The sequence below is a fragment of the Phasianus colchicus genome, chromosome 4 (genome assembly GCF_987193195.1).
Source record: "Phasianus colchicus chromosome 4, bPhaCol1.hap1.1, whole genome shotgun sequence".
Lineage (NCBI taxonomy): Eukaryota > Metazoa > Chordata > Aves > Galliformes > Phasianidae > Phasianus > Phasianus colchicus.
The window spans coordinates 50,204,164-50,217,000 of NC_143439.1; the positions used below are offsets into that span (position 1 = coordinate 50,204,164).

Sequence of the window (12,837 nt, forward strand, 5' to 3'; positions counted from 1 at the left end):
GTAGCATTTCTAACTTCTCTCGTCCATCCCTGCATATGGGAATTGTGTTTTGTAGCATGTATGGAGATTCTCATATTCCTGTCTGAATCCAGGATTTAAGTGTTATGAAATGATCCCCTCATCCACCTCTAGTATTCTCCTCCATCTTTTTGAAAACAAAATGAAATGTCAGATAAATTGGAAGATTTGGCAGTGCTGTTGCTGCTTGATATTTAATGATTATAAACGATTTGTGAATGAAGTTACATAAGAGGATGTGTGAGAATAGGACTACAGCTCTGCTGTAATTTGGATGTGCAGCCTTGTGTTATAGCTATGTTTCATAATGCCATGCTTCTGAGGATCTGCCAGCATCTCTAGGGTGGGTCCAACAAGGATGTCAGCTGCTGGTAATGTTTGCCTTTCTTTAGTCCAGCCATAGCTCTGTAATCAGGGCTATGTGTGATGGGATATATAGTGTTTTGCTCTGACATAAATCAGCTTCTGGCCATGCAGTAGGAATACCTGATCAACTGAGGAAAGTGTGGTCCCCTTCCTGTACCTGGAGCGTATGCTGAGTTCTTTTACTAGGTCACCCTGCTGTTCAGTGCCAGAGTAATGGGGAGCCTAGGCAGACCATCACTGCCAAGTGTGTGCAGATCTGCACACTTTCTTTGTGGTGTTAAATTTCTGTTCCATAATTGTTAGCTTGGCTGAACCTTGTCTCCAGTGAGGAACACAGCAGCCTGGAGATGTATAAACTGGATGGAGACCCAGAAGAGCAAGCATGTAGCAGCTGGGAGAGGCTGGAATGACTCATATTGTGTTTCCATACCAGACCTACCCCAAAATATCTCTGCTGTCTTGAATTCTACCTGACATGGTAGAAGGAAGGGATGCCATTCAGAGGAACCTTGACAGGCTGGAAAGGTGAACCTGATGAGGTTCAACATGGCAAAATGCAAAGTTTTGCACTTGGGCCAGAGGAATCCCAGGCATCCATACAGACTGGAAGGAGCGGTCCTTGAGAGCAGCCCTGCGGAGAAGGACCTGGGGGTCTTGATAGATGAAACACTTAACATGTCAGCAATGTGTCCTTGTGGCTCGGAAGGCAAATGGGATCCTGGGCTCCATAAGAAAAGGGGTGGCCAGCAGGGACAGGGAGGTGATTGTCTCCCTCTACTCTGCTCCTGGGAGGCCCCATCTGCAGTACTGTATCCAGGTCTGGAGCCCCCAGTACAAGAAAGACAGGGAGCTGTTGGAGAGGGTCCAGAGGAGAGCCACAAAGATGATCAGGGGACTGAAGCACTTCCCCTGCAAAGACAGGCTGAGAGAGCTGGGCTTGTTCATCCTGGAGAAAAGAAGGCCGTGGGGTGACCTCAGTACAGTCTTTCAGTACCTAAAGGGAGCCTACAAACAGGAGGAGAATCAACTCTTTGAAAGGGTAGATAACTGCAGGACAAGGGGAAATGGTTTTAAGTTGAGGGAGGGAAGATTTAGGTTGGATGTCAGGGGGAAATTTTTTACAGAGTGCTAAGGTGCTGGAATAGGCTGCCCAGAGAGGTTGTGGATGCCCCATCCCTGGAGGTGTTCAAGGCCAGACTGGATGGGGACCTGGGCAGCCTGGTCTAGTATTAAATGGGGTGGTTGGTGGCCCTGCATGTGGCAGGGGGGTTGGAGCTTCATGATCCTTGAGATCCCTTCCAACCCTGGCCATTCTGTGATTCTGTGAATTCAGCACATTTGGCAGTGCAAGAGTTGAATTTGTTGGGTGCTCATCAGCTGAAAGCTCTCTTGGGTAGTTTCTACCTTTCCAGGGCTGATAATGGGTCCCATTGCCTGCTGCATGCTTGCTTTACCTGCTGTGTGTAGGTACACACTGCATGATAGTGCACTATTGACAGCCTTCCTGTTCCCTTCTAAGGGATTTGGATGCAAGCTTCCTTCCTTGGCTGTCAGTGGAGAATGTGGCTTGGAACAGACTTTGTGCTGAAGTTTTTCTACCTAATTTCTGGTAACTGTTGATGCGGAAAGCCTGTCAGCCAAACACAGTGCTGCTACTTTGACTTGTGTCAAAACTTGTGTACCCAATGAGTATTCTTAGAAACCCAGTTTGTGAATAAAACTTACATTTGAGTTTCACCTTTCATTTTCTGAATACATATATGTAACCAAATGAAATCTAAGGAATCATCTCAGAGAGCTACCTCCCAAAAGACAATATACAAAAATTTAAATTCACATCCACAGTCAGTCACTTCACAATTTGGGTGAAACTGAGGAAGTGCCTGTTCACCAAGCTTTGGAAGCTGCTGGTGGCAGAGGTTAAGCTGTTGCCATTTCCACAGACAACAACCGGAAGGAGCAAACGTAGAGAAGAGAGAGTGAGATGAGGTGAAGGGCAGCTGATTCCAGGGCTCAGTAATGAAGCCAGCATTTTACACCTAGCCATACCTCTACTGAAAGGTGCACTGATTGTAAGTATCATGTACCAAAACATCAAAACCAACACAGGATTAAAAATTAGTCCCAGGTTCATTTACTGGATAGCCAACTTGAAACTTCAAGCCTGAAATGTAGTGTTAATTGTCTTTGTTTTTACGTATTTCCAAGGTTGAACTGAATCTCTTTTCTTGTACTGAAGGAAGGTTTCAGGAAGCAGTGGTTCTCTCCTATAAACTGTTTCAGCATATTAAAATAGTGAAATTTGGCTTCCCTCTTTAGAAGCTTTCAATTTGGTGTCTAACATTGTCTCACAAGTGCTGTCACTTGGCCAGCTGGAAAATTACCATATCCTTTAGTATTCTGGTTATTGAAAAAGGAGGAGAGCAGAATAGTTGTCAACAGCTATCAGATTAATTATCTTTATTTACAAGGTTAAAAAGCTATGTGGAATGCATAATGGGACCAATAGTATATAGTACATATATAGTACATATACCTTACAGTATTTAGCCACTTTCAAGTGCTGCTTTCCTTGTCCATGAAAATGCTTTCTTTCCCCACAAATGAGGTTCTGTATTTAAGTCAAGCCTTTCAAGAACTTGTTTAGTTCAGTGCCAAAATTACTACATGGCCTTGAATTCTTGAGAGTGCTGGGCATTCCAGCACATCCAGGAAAGAAGAAATTGGATCTGTTTCTTCTTAGACAGCATCAACAGATTTGTTTATTAAATTTCAGCCTGTTAGTCCCATGGAAATCAATGGAAAGCTTTCAGGACAGCACAGGTTGCCACTCGAACATAATTCATCCTGCCAAATCTTGTGCATGGCACACAGGAAGGAAGGAAAGAGTCTCACTGGACTCTCAGGGTATATTTAGGCTGTGAACAAACATCCTGCTCCAAGTGCATCCGCATGGCTGGAAGCATTGACTGCCAGCAAACTGTCCTAGACTGCTTGTCACTCTCTCCTGTCTGCTGGTAGGAATACCCACGTTTGTGTTCCCTGCCCTGCTTTTCAGCTCAGCCACTGCAAAGAGACAGGTGGTGTGCATTGGCCATACTGGCTCCTTGTCTATGTGGAAGACAGGGTGTGATTCCCAGCTCCATGGGCACATGTGAAGGAGAGTCTCTTAGATGGAGAAGAGTGCTTAGCAGGGACATGACCCACCCATGTCCAGCAGGCAAGCTGCTTAGGAGCTGCAGTGGTGTGGCTGTGAATGCTCACTGAATGCCCTGGGATGGGACTCATGCAGCTCATCCCCTGGCTGTCACCATAGCCAGCCAGCAGCAGCCACGATGTTGGCATTGCCACAAGATGTTGGTGCCATTTGTTCCCTCAGCTCCCAGAGGTGTATGCGGGGGCACTGACTTTCTTCTTTCATGTTTGCCAAAAGAATAAAAGCTGGAGCTTGAGAACACTGCTTTTACTGTCACCGTTACAGCAGAGCAACCCCTCTAAATTAAAATTATTGTTACTGCATGTGTCATGCAGTTTGGGAAATAGAATTATTTGGGGCGTTTGTTTTTTATAGATCAAGGATAAATCCCCTTTCTAGCATAAGCAGGTGTAATTTCATTGAAGCAAACACAGTTACAGTCCTGTCCAAATTCTTGAATTTGGCAGTATATCCCGTCTGCCTTTTAAAGAGACTTCCCTGCTGGCAGTCAGCTGGAGTCACGTTGCAAACGCGTTGCTCTGCTTGGGGAAAACTGGGAGGGGAAGAGTCCTGCGTGCTTTAGCTTCCCCCAAAGACTGCTTCTGTTGGAGTGGATTGCTCTGGGAAGTTCGCAGGCTGGAAATACACCGTGCATCGGTGAAACCACATTGCAGAGGGTGGAGAGGGCCTGCTTGGCAGGTTAGAGTATGCAAATGGTGAATCCAGCGGGAAGGGAGGAGAAGACACACCCACCTCGGTGGAGCTGTGCCCTTCGGGGAGCACCTGCTGGCTCCCAGCTGGAGCAGGAGCACAGGCGTGCACAGTCCGCCAGGAGTGGGGAGCTGGCGCGATGCGCTCCGGCTCAATGCAGAATGAATGAGCTGCTGTTCTCAGGGTGAAGCGTGAGTGCGTGGCTGCATCGAGCACACTGCATCACAGCTCCTGGATACGCACTGACGGCACTGGGCAGCGCCTTGAGTTGGGGGGGTGTGTGTGACCTGCATGGCTTGCGTTGCTGTTGGCTACAAGAACGAGGTAAGAAACTTAAAAAGTGACATGAAAAACCCTCAGCCCGCCCTCTCCCCGCCCCCCCACCACAGGCAACAGTCTCATGGTAGGATTAGCCTTTGTCTCTTGCTGTATTTTCAAAGCTACGGTCCGTTAGTCTAAAGCCTCTGTGTGGGTGCCTGTAAGGCAAATCACAGCTCCTGGTGTGACAAAAGGCAAGTCAGATCTCTTTTCTCCAAGAGCTGCCACTTAAAACCTTCGGAGAGCGCCGTGGCTGGGCTGTGTGCTGAGCGGTGAGTGTTTGATGCTGCTCTCCCTCCTTTATCCCCTCACACACTGCTCATTTGAGCAAGAAGCTAACTAACGGATCTTAGGTGGGGGGTGCTGTGTATTCAGCTCAAAATTTCATGTTCTCAAGCTAGCTGCAGTTTACTGACTGCATATTGACCAGCCAGATGCTGTAGAGAGTGATCATCAGCTGTTTTTACTGATAATGTTGCATTAATAACCAAATCGATGCTGTTGTTATGAAAAGCAGAAACCTTGTTTACTGAAAAAGAAGAAACTTCCTGTGTTTTTCTTCAAACAGTGCCCATGTAATGATTTCTGTGTAATTCCCAGCTAACTTCTAGCCAGCTACTCTAGGCTTCTTTAAACTCATTATTGCCAACGGAGATTGTTCAGTTTGAAATTTTTGTAGAGGTCCAGGTGTCTTCGACATTTTTAAGGAAGTGTTACACTGTGTAGGGATGCATGCATGTAAAAATATATTTTGTTGAGGAGAAACAGTTAATGGCATTTCTGACAAAAGAGGAAACTTCATGATTTAAATGTAATATATTGCCTTGAGGTCTCTGCCTTGCTTAATCCTATCTGTATTCATAAAGAATTTGCAGCAGGAGAAATTTCATTGATTTGCTAATTGATATATAGCTTTGAATCCTCATTATGTTGCATACTGAGGGAAGGGAGGAGAGACAAGCACATTCATCTTTTTCTTTAAACTCAGCAGCTTTGCTCTTAAATTAGGTCTCTCTTACCTTATGGAACCTCATTGCTCTCCTGTGCAGTAGTTTTTGCTTTCTTAAAGGATACTAAACATTGCTGACTCTTGATATTTATCAGTGAAATATATGAAGTGTTTATTCTCTTAGAACTATGGCTTTAATTATGTTTTTGTAGCTGTTGCTTCACAGTTAATGTAATTATAACAACTTGTGAGTGAGGAAAATAATATTATTCAGCCCTGGAGCATTTCTCAGTAAGAATGGGCTTATTTGTTTTCATAAGGATTTAGAGGGAAGAGAAAGATCCTGTGGTTTTATTAAGTAATACCAGTTGGCTTTTTTTTTTTAAGTACAGATTAGTTTTCCTTTCTACAATAACGGATGTATATGGATACATTAGATATCTCTATGTATGAAGTTATCTTAAACACCGATCAGTTGAAATAGATGAAGGTCAAATGAATTGTAGGGTCAGTATTTTAGATAAGGAAGGTGTGTGCCTGTTAGATGTCTCTGCTGTTTGTCGGGTTGTTAAGAGTCTGTTGGGTGTCCTGTTCAGCAAGCTGTTCTGGTTTGCCATTGGAGTTGCCTGTGTTTCATGACACGAAGTAAAACTCTGTGCTACTGTGGACAACATTCTGATCTAATCGACATCAGAGTGCCTGATATTGATTCAGCTGCCCTGTGGAGCTTTGATTTGTGGCAGAGAGCGGACTTTGCTCCACTGTAGTTTAAAATAGGTTGAAATGAGTGAAGTCAATCCAGGTCAAAAACTTAAATTTAACAATTCTAAACCAGGGAATGTCAATTTGTTAATAAGCGTTCAGTTGAATTTCCTCTTATTAGAAAATAGCTCCTGTGTTGCTGATTTTGGTTTGGTATCTGCCAAAGAAAATAACATATTCATTTTTCTTGTTGTATTGTGCTGTAATATTAAAGGCTCCTCTACATGCTTTAGGAAGTTTCCAAATTGATATGCTAGACTATCTTTGTGTCTGAATTGAATAATTCTTTAAAAATTAAAACAGAAAACCTCTTACCCAACTGGTAGATCTCAAATGATGGTCTGGTAATATGGGGAAGAGGTGGCCTGCCATTCAAAGTTCAGTTTGTACTGCCAGAAAAAAATGTACATTTTCCCTAACAAGTCAAACATAACATTTCCCAAGGAGAGGGAGAGCAATGGTCTGCAGTGGGTTAGGAAAGTCCCCCAGGAGAGGAGATGCCTGGGGTGGCCATCTGCTGCGTGAAGCTATAAAGGACACATCTCTTTCATCACAGTTGCTGTCATTTAGCATGCACAGGTGAGGGAAACAGTGAAGAAATAGTGAAGTGACCTGGGATTGCTCTGTGATTATTTATGGAAAGGGCTTGAGGAGCAACAAGGAACCAGCTTGCCTGTCAGGTATCGATGTGATGTGTAGCACCCAAACCATCAGTGTGATTTAAAAATTCAGAGCCTCCAGTCTTAAGAGTAGAATTCAATTCTTTCAGAATGTGAATTCATTTAATGTGTCAGGCTGCCTCTTATTTTCTTCTTTAAAAATAGAACCTGACTGGGTTATTGCAGTCTTCATAATATATGAAGCAACAGAAGGCTACATGAAGCCTTCAATTTTTAAGCAGAAATCTTCTTTGCTACCAGTGGCGAATTACTTAAAAATTGATGGCACAATCTGGCCCCCAGCAAAAAAGGCATTTCTGGAGAGGGTGTTTTGCTCAGTCCTTGTGCTATGGTGAGAGGCACAGAAACACAAGGCCACAGTCTGTTGGAATAGTCTTTTTGGAAGGCAAAAGTCCTTAGGATCATTTATAGAAAAGGTTAAGGATTTACTGAACCCTTCAAAATATTATAAACCACTGCCAATTTCCTTTCAGTGAAAGCAGATCTATTTCCCTAATGGCATGCGTAAGTGGAGAACAAAATCATTCTCTAAGCAACAGAGAGACTTTCAGATACGCAAAAAATGAAGGTTGCTCCCTTTATTTGTTTATGTTACATTGTTGAGGTGCAACCACATTTTACATAAACATTTTGTTGCTTGGAGTGCTACTGTACTTTGTAATCATAAACCAGGAAACCAGAGTAACACCTCTTCTGTGCCTCAGCAGGTACGCATGGACAAGTATTTACAACTGTAGATAAAGAAGAAAGGCTTATGCCACATATCGCTATTTTTATCCAAGTAAAATGTGTTTAGAAATAAAATCCCCAGTAACTGAAAGCAGAGAAATTTCAGTTGGTCATTATCACAAGACAGGCTGCCAGTGCTGACTGCTGTGTGCAGTCCCACATGAGCTGTCTGAGGACTGTAGGGCTTGTGGTGTGGGTGACCTGTGGTAGCTGTATTTTTTTCTGATCTGCTCAAAAAAGTCAACCGAGGAACATGCAGTTAGCCAGACTCCAAGGGAAGCTACAGTAGTGAAGGTATGTAAAGTGTTAACCTCTCTACACTGTGAGCTGAACGTGTCAGTCACAAAAGTGGTCAGGCTGAAGGTTTGAATTCACTCTACCAGATGCAGGGAAGTACTAATACTTGCACATGCAGCGTCGCGCCTCTTTGCTCCAGTCTGTCTCTCTTGAGAATTGCTGAGCCCAAGCTGTTTGCAGAAATTTAGGTAGGGCCTCATGAGTGTCAGGTGGAGGGTGTGATTTGCAGAGCAGGGTGTTGCCACTGAGCCACACAGATTATTCACCTTCCAGTAGAGCCTGCATTACACTTCAGCTTGCCCAAGGGTGCAACTTGCATGTTACTGCTGTGCCAAACCCAAGGTTTTTGGGGATAAGTAAGAAGGAAGTGTCCATTTGGGGCTGTTCCCTGGAAGGGGTGCTCCTTTCTTGCATCTCTGGCTGCTGGAATGTCATGGGCTGTTTTTCTCAGAGGTCTTGGTCTTTTTCCCTCAGAAATGAATCTCAAATGCTGCACAGCAGTCCTCACATGATTCTCTAGATTTCATCTTCTCACATTATTGTCAGGCTGTGGCTTGACCCTTTTAACTCAATCAGCGTAGAAAAGAATATAGAGCACCATACTGAAGAACTTACTCAGCTGCACTTAGGGCATTTCTGATACTTTGTGCCATCAGTATAATCTGTCATGAAACTGAAAACTTTCCATGGCTACTTCTTAGCCTTGTAGTGCATTTCTTTTAGTGTTTTGTTTGTTTGGTTGGTTGTTTTTTGGGGGGGGATAAATCATTCAACTCTATTTGAATTACCAGATGTAAAGGGAACGCAGGCAAGTAGTTTTCTGTGTGAAATTAATTCATTAATTACAAAGCACTCTGTGAAGAGCTACTGGATTAATTTGAAAGCTGTAATTAACTGGTTAGAAGCAGGCTGCATTCCTGCTTGATGTGCTTGCATCCCACTGTGTGAGAGTCCTACAGCCATGGCCCAATCATTCCTCACTGCCTGGGGAAGCCCAGCAGCCTGACTGATCGTATTTTTCTGTTACCTTTCTGCATTTCCTTCTCTTTTTCTCTGTGTCTGCTCCTGCAGTTACAATGGTGTTTACAGCTGTACCACTGTACATTGCTTAATGGTAGAGGAATTAACAGATTTTCCTTCAAGTTTGCACCAGCAGACCATGTTTTGTATTTAACTCTGTTACATTCAAAATCTGCTAAGTCTAAGACATTTCTTCTCTCTCTTTTATTTATTTTTTTTCTTTTTCTCCTGGTACATTGTATCTAAATTGCTGAAAGATTTTTCCAGTGAAAACCTTTGTTCTGTTTGTCCAGTTCATGTAAAGCCAGTGATTAGTGCATGGAGAAACTAACTATATTCTCGTGGGAAGTTAAAATAATGCTATTATGATTATCATTATCAAATTAGCATTGAAATACAGAGTCCAAGGCTGTCCATGCTCAAAAAATCTTTCAATATTTGCAATATTGAGATCTACTTTTAGCATCTTAAATTATCAAGTGTTCATGAGAGGCACAGTGAAATCCTTATTGATTCTGCAAAGCCCAGTAGAAAGCCCATGGAGCTGAAGTGAAGGTGTGCACAGGATTTTGGTTGAGAAGATCACAACAAGTCACCACTGGATATCGAAAAGGAGAAGCTGCCAAGTTCACCACCTGGAAGGAAACAGAGCAGAGGGCCCTGGGTTATTTCTTCTTTATAATGAGACTGAGGCTCATGTTTCCATTGCAAAGTATCTGAGAATGATCATTACGGAAATACAGATACTGTTCTTATGTCTGATTTAGCTGCTTTCACTAGCTACCTTGTAGAATATGTTGGGCAATGGAGATACACCTCGACTCTGTAAGTGCTGAAAACAGTTATATTAAGTTGAAGGAGTCCTTAAGTAGGAAAAAAAAATCCATTACAGGATCAGAAAGTAACTATAACAATTATTTAAATGGCTGAATCAAGCCTTTATAGAGCAATTTGTCATCAACTTCTCTCAGGAGCAGCCTCTGTTTTCTTTTGACAAGGAAAATAGGTCAGAGATGAATTGTGTTCTAAAAGCAACTGTATGCCAGCAGCTTAAGGAGCTGCAGCTTTTCTTTCTACTGGAAACTTGGCCTTCTGCTTAGAGCAAATGAGTGAGTTCAAGAGAAAAAGGAAGCCTGAATTTGTTCTTAAATACGGAGGTCACAATTTAGATCCTGCAAATGAAGAAACAACAACAAAAAATTATTAAGGGGCAGGAAGAAAAACAGATCACAAGGTTTCATGTGAGAAAGATACATTCATGCTTGAGGCCATTTTCTGTGTGCTCAAAACTGTGTACCCTGCTCTCTGGCAGGATACAGAGGATGATAGCCAAGATACCAGAGCAGAAGAGCAAAGTGGTCTTTCTTGCTTGCCTCAAAAAAATTAAAAATAAATAAGCTGGGGAATTCTTGAGTACACTTTTTTTTGTGCATACATTTCACACTATTTTTGAGAATAGTCCTAGCTCACATTGGCTATTTGCATTCCTAATGCCTGGTGGTAGTCTCTAAAGCATCCCAAAATTTGGCATCTGTTTTCTTAGGTATGTTGGAGTTTGTGCAGAGTATCTTACAAGTTTGATCAGTGTATAATATGCACATGCTCAAGAAGGACCAAAAGAAAAGTATTACAAAAGTATTTGTAGGAAACCTGGGAGAGAGTTAATGTTCTAAAGTTTGTGTATGTTGTTGTGCTACCTTGATAAAAGTGGGAGATGTTTATGATCAAAGCATTAATAAAACTAGCATCCTTTTACCAAGGATGTTAATTTCTATTGGCCACCTATATTTATTTTTGTGACATAAATGCATAGCTTAATGGAAGTAAGGTTAAATGAGGGAGGATAAGAATCATAACATCTAGAGCTTCAGTAGTTCTTAACGTCATGCACTATGAACTGTATCTGTCAAGCTTACTAATTTTGTTTTGGGGTATTGAAGGAGATTGAATGTGTTTATTTTTCTTCTATGATCTAGGTACTAAAAGGGCAAATATCTCAGTAAAATGTGGATTTGTTCTCTAGGCAAATATGACAAAAAGGATTAACTGTGCTTGAATATTCATATTTACTGAGTGCTTTATTTTTGATCTAAAATCATTTCAGGGATATGTGTGTGTGCTATGTTTCTAAGGGGTGAATATGAAATCTTAGTAGAACTCCATACTTCACAGTTTTATATTTTCCAGGTGTAAAAAATGGGATTTCTAGAGGTCCACAGAGGTCCCCTTTGCGTAGATACCGTCACTAGCTCTTCTCACATGTCATTGCTGAAGTAGGCACATGCTTTTCTTAAGCCTGAAGTTTCAAGCTCCTGGCTGTGACATGTTTTCTTGTGTTGAAAAAGTGTGTTTTAAAAATACAATCCAACATTTCCTTTAAAACATTATTTAAGTGCCACCATTTTGCAAAAGGCTCATGGAGCTGGTATCCAGCAATTAAACCCTTAGCTATATACATATGCATCCTTGCACAGCTTCTGCTCCCACGTTGAATGGTGCATTAGCTAACCATATGCACATTTAGTTAAAACCTGGCTTAGAAAGCCTGCTTTTATTCCGAATCTACTTATTAAGCCATTTCCAAGCAACAGATCAATTTCTGTATGCTTCACAAACTCACTGAAGTGAGATGTCTGACAGGAGTCAGTTCCCTTCCCTTCAGCATGCCATCTTTAGTCCTGCACTTAAGTAGGAAGGGTGATTTTTCTACTTCACTACTTTTTTCTTGATCAGAGCAAACTTGGATGATGTAGGATCCCACACATTTGTGTACTGTGCCTGAACGATGCTCAGGTGGTCACTAGAGGTGCTCTCTTAGGAGAGCTGGGCTCTGTAGTGCATGGGGAGAAAGGGGACTGGAAGATACTGTTTGCAAGGAGCTGTTAGAGGGCTGGATGCACAGATGTGCTTTGCAGCGGATGGCTCCTCAGCATGTGTCTTACTAACATTAAAAGTTGTGGAAAGTAGCTCTTCTCGTGAGAATGGTGTTTACCCCCATAGGGACAGCATTGCCATGTGCATGTAGTGCTGTCCTGCTTTCAGGGAGGGCTGGGGAGAAGCAGGCAGCAGCCTATCTAGTTTCCCAGTGCAGTCACCCCTTTGTGTAAATGTCATGTGAAACCACATACTGTCTTTACTTGACACCTCCACACACGAGTGTTCCTCATGTTCAGGTGGGGCTTTCCTTTGCCCCATCTGAAGCAAGGCCAGCTGGTGGGGAGCTGTGTCCCAGCCAAGGGGCAGCAGCCCCAAGCAGAGCAGTCTGTCCCTGTCCTTCAGGAAAGGGTTGTACAGAAAGCTTGAGTTTGCTGCAGTGCTTCAGGGATGAGGGTGCCCAAGGATTTTGTACTTTTGCTGTCAACTCAGTGTCTTCATGAGGAGGTCACCCAGGCCGTGACTTCTGCAGTGCATGTAGCAGCACAAGTGAATTCAGAGCCTGAGCTTGTGGAAGAAGCTTTCAAAAAACTCATGCAGATCTGTATACTCCTTCACTTTAAACACTGTAAATTGTTCATGGTCTGAAGAATTGTTTGTTTTCTCTTTGCTTTAAGTTGTTTGTTTGTTTGTGTGCTTTAAGTAGTGTCATTTTGGAAGAAGGAGGGTTCATGCACTTTGTGTATCCATTTATGCTTACTGCTTACTACTTCCCTTATCTGTGTGTGATATTTTAAGCTCAATTACCTCCCAGTGCTGATATGTCTGTCCTGCCTCACTAAACTCAGCTGATGCTTGTTGGCTTCATTGCATGTTGCCAAAAATACAAGCTTGAGAGCAACAGGATTCAACCAAAA

At 42.6% G+C, this 12,837-nt stretch overlaps 1 protein-coding gene across 20 annotated transcripts in view; it reads left to right on the plus strand.

Annotated features, from left to right (window-relative positions):
- The window catches only part of APBB2 (amyloid beta precursor protein binding family B member 2), a 166,852-nt gene that overhangs the window by 135,909 nt on the left and 18,106 nt on the right, over window positions 1–12,837 (plus strand). Inside the window, exon 1 of one of the 20 annotated variants that reach the window (XM_090139530.1) lies at window positions 4,344–4,615. The exons of 18 other annotated variants lie outside the window; for them this stretch is intronic. The gene's annotated coding sequence lies outside the window, so the exon portion shown is untranslated. Of the gene's footprint in view, window positions 1–4,343; window positions 4,616–4,733; window positions 4,882–12,837 lie in introns of those variants that run through there. One more of the 20 variants, XM_090139531.1, reaches the window with a different exon arrangement.